This window comes from Humulus lupulus, chromosome X (genome assembly GCF_963169125.1).
Source record: "Humulus lupulus chromosome X, drHumLupu1.1, whole genome shotgun sequence".
In the NCBI taxonomy this organism is placed as follows: Eukaryota; Viridiplantae; Streptophyta; class Magnoliopsida; order Rosales; family Cannabaceae; genus Humulus; species Humulus lupulus.
This window is the reverse complement of record NC_084802.1, coordinates 101,463,483-101,475,041: the sequence shown is the minus strand read 5'-3', so window position 1 is coordinate 101,475,041 and position 11,559 is coordinate 101,463,483. Positions and strand designations below refer to the sequence as shown.

Below are 11,559 nucleotides of genomic sequence, written 5' to 3'. Positions count from 1 at the left end.
GGCATGTCTGGTAGAGCTTGTGGCCTAGGCTGTTGTGATAAAGAGGCTTGATTCATTGGTTATTGTTGAGGCATATTCTGCTGATACTGACCTTGAAACTAGGATTGCTGGCCCTGATTTTTTCTCCAAGAAAAGTTGGGGTGATTTCTCCACCCAGAATTGTAGGTGCTGGAGAATGGATTGTTGAATGGCCTCTGAAAATTTCCCACAGCTTGAACCTGAGCTTGGTCCATAGGAATGTTATTATTATTTCTAACAGGACATTGATCAAAAGAGTGTGGACCACCACAAATTTCACACCTAGCTACCATCTGAATCACATTAGCAAACACAGTATTCTGCTGCAATTGTTTTGTCAACAAGGCCACTTGTGCTGTCAGAGCAGTAATTGCATCAAGTTCATGTACCGGGCTCCCTTTCTGCTTTTTCCCTCTTCTTCGGGCTCTCTTTAGTTTGGTCGGTCTTCGGTTAACACCGGCTGTCGATCAGGAATGAGGTCGTCGATCTCCAACTCAACCTCAGGTTCAGTCACCTCATCCAAGATGGAGGGCTCTTTCAATCTCAGCTGATCAGCATTGAAGACTGGGTTGTTTTGGTCTTTCTTTTTTCAATCACCTTAACGAAGGAGGTGGACAACCCCAGATGACCTCTCATCAGACCACTGATGATTTTTTGTGGCCATGCACTCTAACAGTTCATAAGCTTCATTGACACTCTTACTCATGAATGCCCCACTAGCCGCAACATCAATAATTGTTCTTGTTGTACCACACAGCCCGTTGTAAAAATTGTGGACCAACATCCACTTTTCTATACCATGATGGGGAAATTTTCTCAATAGCTCCTTGAATATTTACCAAGAGTCATACAAAGATTCACCATCCAGTTGATAAAAAATATTAATCTCCCCTCTCAATTTAGCAGCTTTTGATGGAGGAAAGAACTTGGCAAGGAATTTCTGAGCTAAATCCTCCCAAGTATATATCGAATTGGATTGAAGGGAGTTCAACAAACTCTTAGCTCTTTCCTTCAATAAAAATGGGAATAACATCAACCTGATTGCATCATCGCTCACTCCATTATACTTGAAGGTACCACACAACTCCAAGAAATTCGCCAAGTGCATATGGGGGTCCTTAGAAGGAAAACCACCAAATTGGATAGTAGACTGCACCATTTGCAAGATCGTCGGCTTAATCTCAAAATTATTGGCCTCCACAACTGGCGGTCTTATATAGTGTTGTACTCCAGTAACAGTGGACAATACATAATCTTTCAACCTCCTTACAACAGGATTTTGAGCCAGACCTTGAACTACCTCGGGAACCCCATTATTCCCATCATTCTGTGCCATCTCAACAGTCTAATGAGAAAACCTCTTCTTTCTTCTGTTTTGTTTGCAAGTCTTCTCAATCTCAGGATTAACAGGAATAAGACTATCTGTGTAACAACCCAAATTTCCTAATAAGGCTTAGGACCTTGATTAGGAGGTCGGGAGGGCCGTAATTGATTTATTATGGCATTAAATGATTATATGCATGATTACATGAGTTATATTATTATATAATGATAAAGGCATGCATATGGGTCCACTTTTCATTATAAGGGCATTTTGGTAATTTGGCCCGTTGAGGGCATATTTGTATTTTTTCATGCATGTTGGTGAATTATTAATGAGGCCACATTATAATGTGGATTTTTTCGATCTATTCGGCATGAGATGATCTTTGAATACAAGTTAGCAGTTTGGTCATAACGAGGTTAATTTCGGGGCTCGGGGTGAGTCTCGAGGTAATTTGATGATTAGTACATTCCCTGGAATTAAAGGATAATGGGATATGATTTATTAGCATTTGATAATATTGGGAATAATGGGAATTGGAGGACGTTAATTATAATTAACGAGATAGACAGGAAAGGACAATTTTGCCCTTGGTGGCTTAAAAAGGTAATAAATAGGCTTGGGGGCATTTTAGTCATTTGACCTTAGGATATGTTTAAAAACCAGAAGGCTCTAGAAGATTAAGGCAAAAACAGGGGCTCTTCACTCACTCACTCGATCATCTCTCTCCCTCTCTTTTCTTTGTGTTTCTTTGGTGGAAAAGCTAGGATTTTAGAAGTTTAAGCTAGGGAATTGCTTTGGGGATTGCTAGGAAGATCTTGAGTTCTTTAGGTAATGATTCTCCAAGCTTTGATCCTAATTTTCCTCTGTTTTTGTTCAGCTTTTACAGAGTTAATAGTTTGATGCTAACTGTGGGAAATCAATGAAGTTTTTGAGAAAGTTTGCTTGGGTTTTGATGAGGTTGAGGTATAGATGAAGTTTTGGGATTAAATTATAGGTTTGGATGATGTTTGGGGTTGATTTTGAAGCTTGGTTTTCATGGGAAATCGCAGGGGAGAAGACCATAATTTTTCTGGTCTGTCAATGGCGCCCCAGCGCTAGGCAGAGGAGGGCAAGGGTGCAGTTTGACTTGGGGCAGCGCCCCAGCACTACCCAGGAGTGCCTCAACGCTATGTCACTTTCAGCAAGGCCCATTTTTATGGTTTGGGAGGCCTTTGTGGGCTCAAGGGATGGTTCCACTACCCCGTTTGGGTGAATTGGAAGTCCTAAGAGCAAGGGATTGGTCCCGGGAGCAAGGTTTTAGATTATAAACTTTTTTATGATTTATTTATTGATGGAATTCCATATTGGTTATGACTAGGTAACTGCTAAGGAACTTAAGGACCGATCGTTCTCGAGGGTCGTTCTTATATTACTTCACGCTCGAACCAGAGGTAAGAAAACTGCACCTAGTATGTGACATGCATGGTTATTAATGAGGCATGTGGAGTACTCTAAATGTGGAGATTGATTTCATATTAAATGCTTAGAAATCTTGCTTACTTGTGAGTGGCACTGACTTATTAGTTAGAATCGACAAGCGTGTCAATATTGACTGTGAATCTGTGACTCATTAGTCAAGTTCAACAGTAGTACTAAGCACTGGTCATATGGTATTGTCTTATGAGTTAAGAAAGGTATTAGCGTGTTTAATGCAAGTCAAAAAGATTAGATATAATCGACAAAATCATTATCATCATCAACATGGAATGCTTGACCGACCTTAAGTTCAATGAAAATTGAAAGCGCTTGTCTAGTCTAAAGGCTAGTTACATAGAGCCAGGGCTATAAGCTCAGGTGACTGTAATGTCACATGGCTAGGAGGGCATGGGAACTCAGAGATAGACTTATCAGTCATCTACACAGAGATAAACTTATCACTCATCTATTTAGAGAATGACTTATTAGTCACCTATCCATAGTGTGACTCATTAGTCACCTATACAGAGTGTGGCTCATTAGTCTCCTATCTAAAGTTTGATTCATTAGTCACCTATCTAAAGTGTGACTTATTAGTGATCTACCTTAGAGAGAGTGACTTATTAGTCAACTATTCAAAGAAGAGACTTATTAGTCATCTACCTCAGAGATAGACTTATCAATCATCTATAAAGAGATAGACTTATCACTCATCTACATAAGGAGAGACTTATTAGTCATCTACCTTAGAGCGAGAGACTTATTAGTCATCTACTAAGAGCGCAGGACTCTACAAACATTTATTTGTACCTGCTTGCATGCATGAGTAGGGTTATTACTACTAGGCATGCCTATTATGAGTTAGTAACATGTTATTACTGTTCATAAGCATATTGATTTTTCTTACTGAGCTTCGGCTCACGGGTGCTATGTGGTGCAAGTAAAGGAAAAAGAAAGCTGGACCATCCTTGAGTTGGAGAGCTTAGGTGACGATGTGTACCTATGCGGCTGCTCGACCGCCATGGCCAAGGATTTAAAGAGGAACTAGGGTTAAACCCTATTTTTCCGCTTAGGTCGGCTGGTTGTAAATATTTTATTGTAATTAACCTTTAAATTATATTTCTTGGATCCCAATGTATATGGTAAATGTTTTAGTGAAACGTTGTATCCTTAACCAAAACTATTAATCATACTTAGTTACACGATTATGGCCAAAGGACCCGATTAGCGAGTTTAGCATTGTTTAAATGCACACCGTAACGGTCCCTGGGTAGTAGAGCGTCACAACTTGTTATTAGAGCAAGCCAAGGTTAAGGGTTTCTGAAGACTAGTTGGGCATGTACACTCATCACTAAAGATAGCTTCACTCAGGGTATGGTAACTATATATGTGGTTATGTGCTTAACTGCTTAAATAGAATGTAAATGCTTTACCTGCATATTGTACTAGGGAGCATGAGATTCTGATAGAGCCTGGCTCTTGACTATTAATATGATTATATGATTACGTGATCCGTGAATATATGAATGTGATAATTGCATGCTGGATTTGGAAGCATGGTGTGTATGTTGGAAGAGCAGGGGTTATGAATTGATGAACAAATGCTATGGGCATGTGTTTTAGCACTGCAGTGGTTTGTGATTGTAGTGTGGTATGATTTTTCCTATGGGGAAGGCTTTTGAATATGCTCATCATATTTAATGGGTCAACTTATTGATTGTAGATTCAATCAGCAGGTATGTATCCAAGGCAAATAATGAGGCCTGGTAGTGGTTATACCGGGGTTGGGGATTACAGCCAGGGTTTGAGTTCATCTGCCCCTCAAAATTTCCAGCAGGTGTTTAGAGATACGCAATTAAGATTGCAGAGGCAAGAGGAATAGATTAGGTGTTTAAAGCAACATCAGAATCTATTAGGGAGCACCTCTTCCTTTGCTATGCCAGGAGTGGCATCAGTTTTGGCTCAGCCTAGGGTTGAGAAAAGATGGGAATTTCTTTGTGGACAATTCCAGGAGTATTACCCTCCAATCTTTGAGGGAGGCCTAGAACCATTCAGAGCTAAGCAATGGATGGGTATGATCAGTTCCATTCTCGATAGTATGGGGCTGGTAGGTCACAATAGGGTGTCTATGCTACATACGTATTGCAGGATGATGCCTGGACGTGGTGGGAAGTGGTATCCCAGACACAAGATATAGCTGTGATGGACTGGAAGGAATTTAGGCAGTTGTTTAATGAAAGATATTACTGTGATGCAGCCCAAACTGCTAAGAAGAATAAGTTAACCTGGTTCAGGGCAATGCAACTATAACAGAGTATGTTAACAGATTCGATGGGTTGGCCAAGTGTAATGACCCAAAATCACTAATAAGTCTTAAGGGCCTTGATTAGCGTGTCGGGAGGGCACAGTTGGTTTATGTGTGAATTAAATAGTTTAATGCATGATTTTGTGATAAGTATGCTTGTATGGTTATATGAATATACATGTGATTATATGTTATAATTGTGAGGACCACATTATTATGTGGGTAAATCTGCAACATGCGACTTGAGACTATCCTAGGGAGCTTGTTAGCGGGAAAGTCATAACGGGGCTTAATACTATACTTAGGGCAAGTTAAGGGGTATTTTAGGTATTGGATGGTTATTTAGGTTATCGGGTTATGGGAATAAATAATTGGAGATATATTTGAGGTTAGGAAGCTTAGGTGGGAATACTGAGGAATTTTACCATTTTGCCCTCGGGGACGTTTCCAGTACCCCGAGCCTCGGGATTGACTTAATTGTTTAAGGATAAATAGACAAAACTTTAGAAAATGGTAGAACAAATAACTAAACCGACCTTCTCTCCTCTTCTCTTTCTCTCTCAAGGGAAACCACAAAGAACCAAGAAGAACTTGGCTGAAATTCAAAGCATTGGAGCTGTGATTTAGGAGATTAGCTCAGGGATTGGCTGATGATTCAATCAAGAATTAAGGTAAGCCATAAGCTTTATGCATGGTTGTTAAATTCTGTGGTTATGGCTGAGTTTTGAGGTGTTTATGGGTTTTGACATTGAAGGACTGAATTGAAGCTTGGAACTTGGGAGTTAGCTCAGAAATCTCTTACAGAGTTGGTTCATCAAAGAAGGTAAGCTCGAATTTATGATTTAATGACTGAATCTTAGTGTTTTCTTGACTGGTTTTGATGTTTTTAAGCTTTTAGGTTTCAGAGATTGAAGTGGGATTTTGGTGAGTTTCTAGGCTAAGTTTTTCCTGGGTTGTGTTGTTGGAATCGTGTTAGAAGTTTTGTGATAATTGAGTTGTGGAATTGGGATAGTTTTGGATGGTGTTTACCGAGTTTTTCGGAAACGAATAACTAACAGAATAATAAAAAGATAAGAACTGTAGAAATACTGAAATGTAACTAAACAAACAGTGTTTTTACGTGGTTCAGGCGTTAACAAGCCCTAGTCCACGAGTCGATGTTATTATACTTGGAAAAGATTACAGTAAGATGGCTGGTGCATAAGAACTTCACACACTCACAATGTTTCTCTCGGGTTCTCTTGAAGAAGATGAAGCTAGAGAGATTTTGGTAGAGTCTTTGCTCTCTGATCTCTCCCTCCCCCTTCTTGTAAAAGGAAGGAGTCTTTATAGCTAGGGTTTCGGATTAGGGTTTTTCTCTACCTACATGAGTCTTAATTACACCAGCCATAAATAGGGGATACAATTACTGTAGTAGCATGGCTACCAGACTCTATGTGGGTATATTTAATTGAAAGTATGGGGAACACACAAAGTCAGCCGTCTTTTCCAAGTTGTTAGCGGAACAGTAGGCGAAAAGGTACCTTTAGGCGTGCTAGGATGTGTGCGGCTTTGACCTGACGGGCGTGTCAGGCGGGATCCTGTGTCAGACGGATATCATTCCAAATATGCCTTCTCCCGGACTCGACCGTTCGGTTTTGTTCTGTGCGGGGCACGGAACTGTTTCCGCGGAGACCACTCGAAGAGCCTCTCCTGGAAGGGGCCTCCCCGAGGGGTATCCTTCGGGAGTCCGGGAGAGTTGACGAGTTTCCGTGTTGTGCTTGTTTGGAAGAGTAATCCGGATACTAGACAGGAGAAGCGAAGCCTTTCTGTCCATCCGCGAGCTCTGGTCACCCTCCGTGAAAGACATCGATAATTCTGCTTCCCCGAGGTCATCAATCTAAACGCTATCCGGAAATCTGGATAACATTTACCCCCCAAGGTCGCGGAGCTTTGAGAGATCCGGGAGCTTGTACAATCGGTTTCTTAGACTAGGCGAGGGGGCACCTTCTGTGTTCCCGGAAGGGTTCCTTTTTCCCGCCTGAGTATTAGTATGAAAGAGAAAAAGGAATTTCTTCTGTTTGAGATCAAGTACTCAAGTGCGGCAAGGATCACGTGTCACTCTGGGAATGGTTCTGCGACCAAGACGTGTGCGTGAGGCGACTGGTTGAGGATGCGTGCGTCAGTCATCTGACTATTTGACGGTTTTTAATGGTACTCAGGGCCTGAGGTGGTGTAATGATGGGAAATAAATACTTTATTCCCATCCGAGGAGTCATAAATAGGATCGTCGCTTCCTCTCCAGCCGTTGGATCTGACGCACACGGAATGGGAAGATCGGGACCGTCCACTCGAGGAATTCGAAACGGCTTCTTCCCTGTTATAAAAACGAGGGAAAGGACCTTTCTTCCTCTTTACGCTTTCAGATTCTCCATTTTTAGGATTTTCAGATTTCCAAACCTTCGAACTCTCAGGCTTCCCAGCTTACGTTCCTCCGAACTTGCCATTTCTTTTGGTAAGTATCTGGAAACTTTTCTTTTTGATTTGGCAGTGGGTTTATTCCCCGAAGTTCCTGGTTTGAATCGCCGTTCATCTTTGCAGCTTTTACTTCTTGCGATCGTGCTGTGCAGTGATCCAGTTACTCCTTCAACCTCCACCTACCCGAATATCAGTAAGTATTTCTACTTTGCTCTTTCCTCCCAAACCTTAGGTTGTTGATAGTTGTTAGAGTAGAGGTTTCTGCCATTATTGCTTATGTGCATGTGTGAATAGGGCTTTGGTAGGCATGTGATTGATTGTGAGTCGATAAGTAGCCTTTTCTGCGTGTTTTGGCGATTTGCGTTTGGAAAGTCGTCCCTTGTTTTGCTGTTTTAGGGCATAAGCATGAACACCTTTAGGGTGTCTTTCTCTGGAAAAACACTTCTTTTGGTGGGCTTAGGCTCGGGGTCTGAGTCTGGTTCCTTGCTGTCCTTCGGGTGGCATGGTGCCAATCCCTCGGCAAGCTCGGTGGGAGCCTCTCCAAGCAGATTTCGGGGAGGGTCTCCCCGACGCCTTTGATACCACTAGGGTATGACAAGGGTGCTGACTGCTTAGAGTGTTTTCTTCTTTCTTTTCTTTTGTCCAGTGACGAACATCTCGAAGGAACAACTCCTTGCTGCGGGGGAGGCTGAATCTGCCCAAGAGAAGGGCTCTCCTATCGCTGGTGGAAAGGGGAAAGGAAAAGCGAAAGCGGTCGCGGCTAGCCCACCAACCTCCAATAGTTCCATCTGGGAGATGGACCAAAAACCGAACCTTTTCAGGAATTATGGCATGCTGGAGCTGTATTCCTCTGAGGCAGGCCTGAAGAACATCCCAGGTCTGATGTGGCACCGTCTGTCGGTGCTGGGCGAGTCAGCTAGCCAGAGCCACGAGGGCTTTGGTGCCTGGAGTTGGGCACACATAGTGTGCGGAGCGCACTTGCCCCTAAGGAGTTACTTCGCCAATTTCTGTGTGAAGGCGGGGATTGCCCCCTTCCAGTTAATTCCTCCCAGCTACAAGCTCTTAGCGGGGTGGTTCATCTTTTGCAAGTCCCGGAGACTGGAAGCTCCTACCCCGGAGGAGGTGCTGTACTTTTATGGGTTGAAGTCTCAGCCTATGAGGGGTCACTCAGACAAGGTGGGGTTTTACAGGCTAGAAAGGCACCCGGATGTGATGTGCCCCACTTGTCATACCGCGAGGGTTCCAGACCTCCGGGAATACTGGTTCCTGACGACTGGCTTCCCGCTGAAGAGGGTGCCAGCTCTATCTTTGGATTTCAAAATCCCTGGTAAGTGTTTCCTCTTTTCCTTTTCAACTTTGTTTCTTTGTGTTTGATTTGCCTTTTGGGAGGATCTCTAACGCTTGTATTTGATTTTTGCAGAAGTCGTTCCGCGGACACCTCGCTGCGCGGAGATGATAAGGAGGTCCAAGTTCTACGAAGGGCTTTCTGAGGAAGAGTTGAGAGTGGAGGGACTTGTGACCTCCGAATCGTTGAGGGAGTATGGGTTACTCGCCTCCTTCCAAAATATCGAGCCAGTAAGTGGTAGGGGGCAGACTCAGGTGTCGGCTGACATCCGGGAGCAGATTGCCCTGGAGCTGTCTAAGGTGATCACCCAAGCCGCTCGGGACGAAAATACTCTATCTCCTAGTTGGGCGGAGAGGTTCCCCGACCCCCAGCCGGAGGGAGAGGAGATCGAGGCTCGCCACGCCGCGGCTTACCCTAACGAAGGGGCTCCGGGGGCTAGTTCCTCCGGGAGAGGTAAGACTAGTTTTCGATTGATCCACACCCCCAGCCTGTCTGAAGTTTCCCAAACCTCTCAGATGGGGTTTGATCCTCGTTTCCTTAGGCTAGATCCGCGTAGGATACCTTTCGACAGGTACTGTGATAGGGTAGATGAGCTCCTCTGGTGTCTGAGTGATGGTAGTCTGCCAGAAGGTGTCATCATGGTTGACCCTTCTTCTCTCAGCATGTTCTTCCCGGACTTCAAGGAGTACGGGAGCTTCCTGGAGCAGGAAGCGATGTTTTGTTTTGCTCGGGGAAGGCCATCCACGTTTCTCGTGCATGGTCGTCCCTTTCAAACTTTTCTTTTTCTTGTTTCTTGTTCCCTGCTGGCGGGCTTGCTTGTACTTTTATGTTGCTGATTGTCTTGTCTTCCGCTTATCTTCTTTCTCATTTCTTGTTGGTTCGTTAACCTTGCTTTGTACGTTTCTTGCAGAGTATCCCGAAGCCAAGATGTTGGGGAGGGTTACTTTGCTTATTAAGAAGGCTGCCACCAGCCAAGACCCGCCCACGGGGAAAGGACGGAAGACCAAGGCTGGTAGGGGAGGTAAGGCTGCCTCCCCCAAGAAGACAAGTGGCGAGGCGCAAGCGTCTCCGAGGGTAGAGAAGTCCCCTGCTGAAGGGCCTTCCGAGACTATGATGGTCTCGAGTAGCAGTAGCGACGGGGAAGGGCTTGTGTTCCCCGTGAGGACAACTGGGGTGAGCAAGCGTCCCGGAGAAGATGCTGAGGGTGCTAAGAACAAACGCCTTAGACACTCTTCTCCCGGTCGAAGGCAACAACAACAGCAACGACAGCAATCACAACTACAACAACAGCAGCAACAGGAACAAGAGAGACAATCACCAACGCCGCAGCAGCAGCAACAGCAACATCCAAACCAGCAGCAGCAACAAGGGCAATTACTTCTGCTACCGCAGCAGCAAAAGCAACAGACCGGGGCCTTAATACCCCGGCTGCCTCCTCCTCCAGCCCAAAGGGGGTCCACCCTTCCGGGGTCTCCGTCTTCTCAGACAACCAATCTTCCCCTGCCTGGCCTGAAGTTCCACTTTCCGCGGAAGCCGACCAGTTTTCCCGCTGCCCTCCTGGAGGGTGTAAGACGGGCCGATAGTTTTTTGAAGAGGCGGCTAGAGGCGGAGAAGGCCGTTACTCAGGGAAGGGCAGATAACTTGTCTGCCGTGAAGAGGGCTGAGCTGGCCGAGGGGGTGAGATCTCCTCACCCGGCCGGAGCGGTTCTGGATGGTCCAGCCTTGGAGAAGAGGCTGGTGCCTAGGCTCGGACGTGCATTGGCGCCGTTCGGAGCTGAGATGATGGAGGACATGGCCCTGAGCTTATGCGAGCTCAATTCTGAGAAATGGGCCATCAGCAGCAGCAAGGATCCGCTGTTGCTGACACACGCTGTGAAGCAGCAACTGTCCGGGGTAAGCCGTCAGTTGTTATTATTTTTTTTTTTTTTTTTTTGGGACCATCTGTCTTTTGGTCCTGCTTTAGCTCATTCTGTTGTCTTTCCTTGCAGGCCTCTATGATCGCGGAACGCTCGTTCCGGGAGGTTGGTGCAGCTCTGGTTCAGCTGGAGGAGAGCCAACTGGCTCGCCAGGCCTTGGAAGCGGAGAAACAGAAACTGACCCAACAGGCCTTGGGGGCTTCGGAGAAGATTGATCAGGCCCGGCGCACGGCTGAAGAAGAGGCGGAGAAGAAATATCTGGCCAAATATCAAGAGTACCGGGCCAAGGCAGAGAATGAGTTTAGACAGCGGTCGGATGGGATTAAGACCGAAAACTCCAAGCTCCGGGAAGAGCTGTCCCAAGCCAAGGTGGAGAAAGATACCCTGGAAGCCCGCTTGCAATCAAAGAACGATCTCCTCCTTAAGCGGCAAGAGGAATATTCCACTCTTCAGAGTAAGCTGCACGACGAGGAGCAACTCCATAAGAGGAGCAGGGATCTCGTGTCTATGCTTCAGTTGGGGCTCGCCGAGAAGGATAAAGAGATCGGGGCTTTGCAATTCACTGCCAGGGGGCATGTGACCGAGAAGCAATCCGTGCTGAACCAAAATAGGGAGCAGCGCAAGGCGATTGATTCTCTTAAGGGGGAGCGGGATGCCTCCAAGGCCGAAATGGAAAAATTGAGGGCCCAACTAACTGCCGCGGAAGCACAGCTGGCAACCTCCGAGGCGGAGCGGT

General features: G+C 45.3%; 1 non-coding gene across 1 annotated transcript; it reads left to right on the top strand.

Annotated features, from left to right (window-relative positions):
- The first annotated feature begins 812 nt into the window (after positions 1–812).
- Positions 813–919, top strand: LOC133807795 (small nucleolar RNA R71). Its single transcript, XR_009879688.1, has one exon. It is a non-coding gene; the product is annotated as a small nucleolar RNA R71 (small nucleolar RNA).
- Positions 920–11,559: the final 10,640 nt, after the last annotated feature.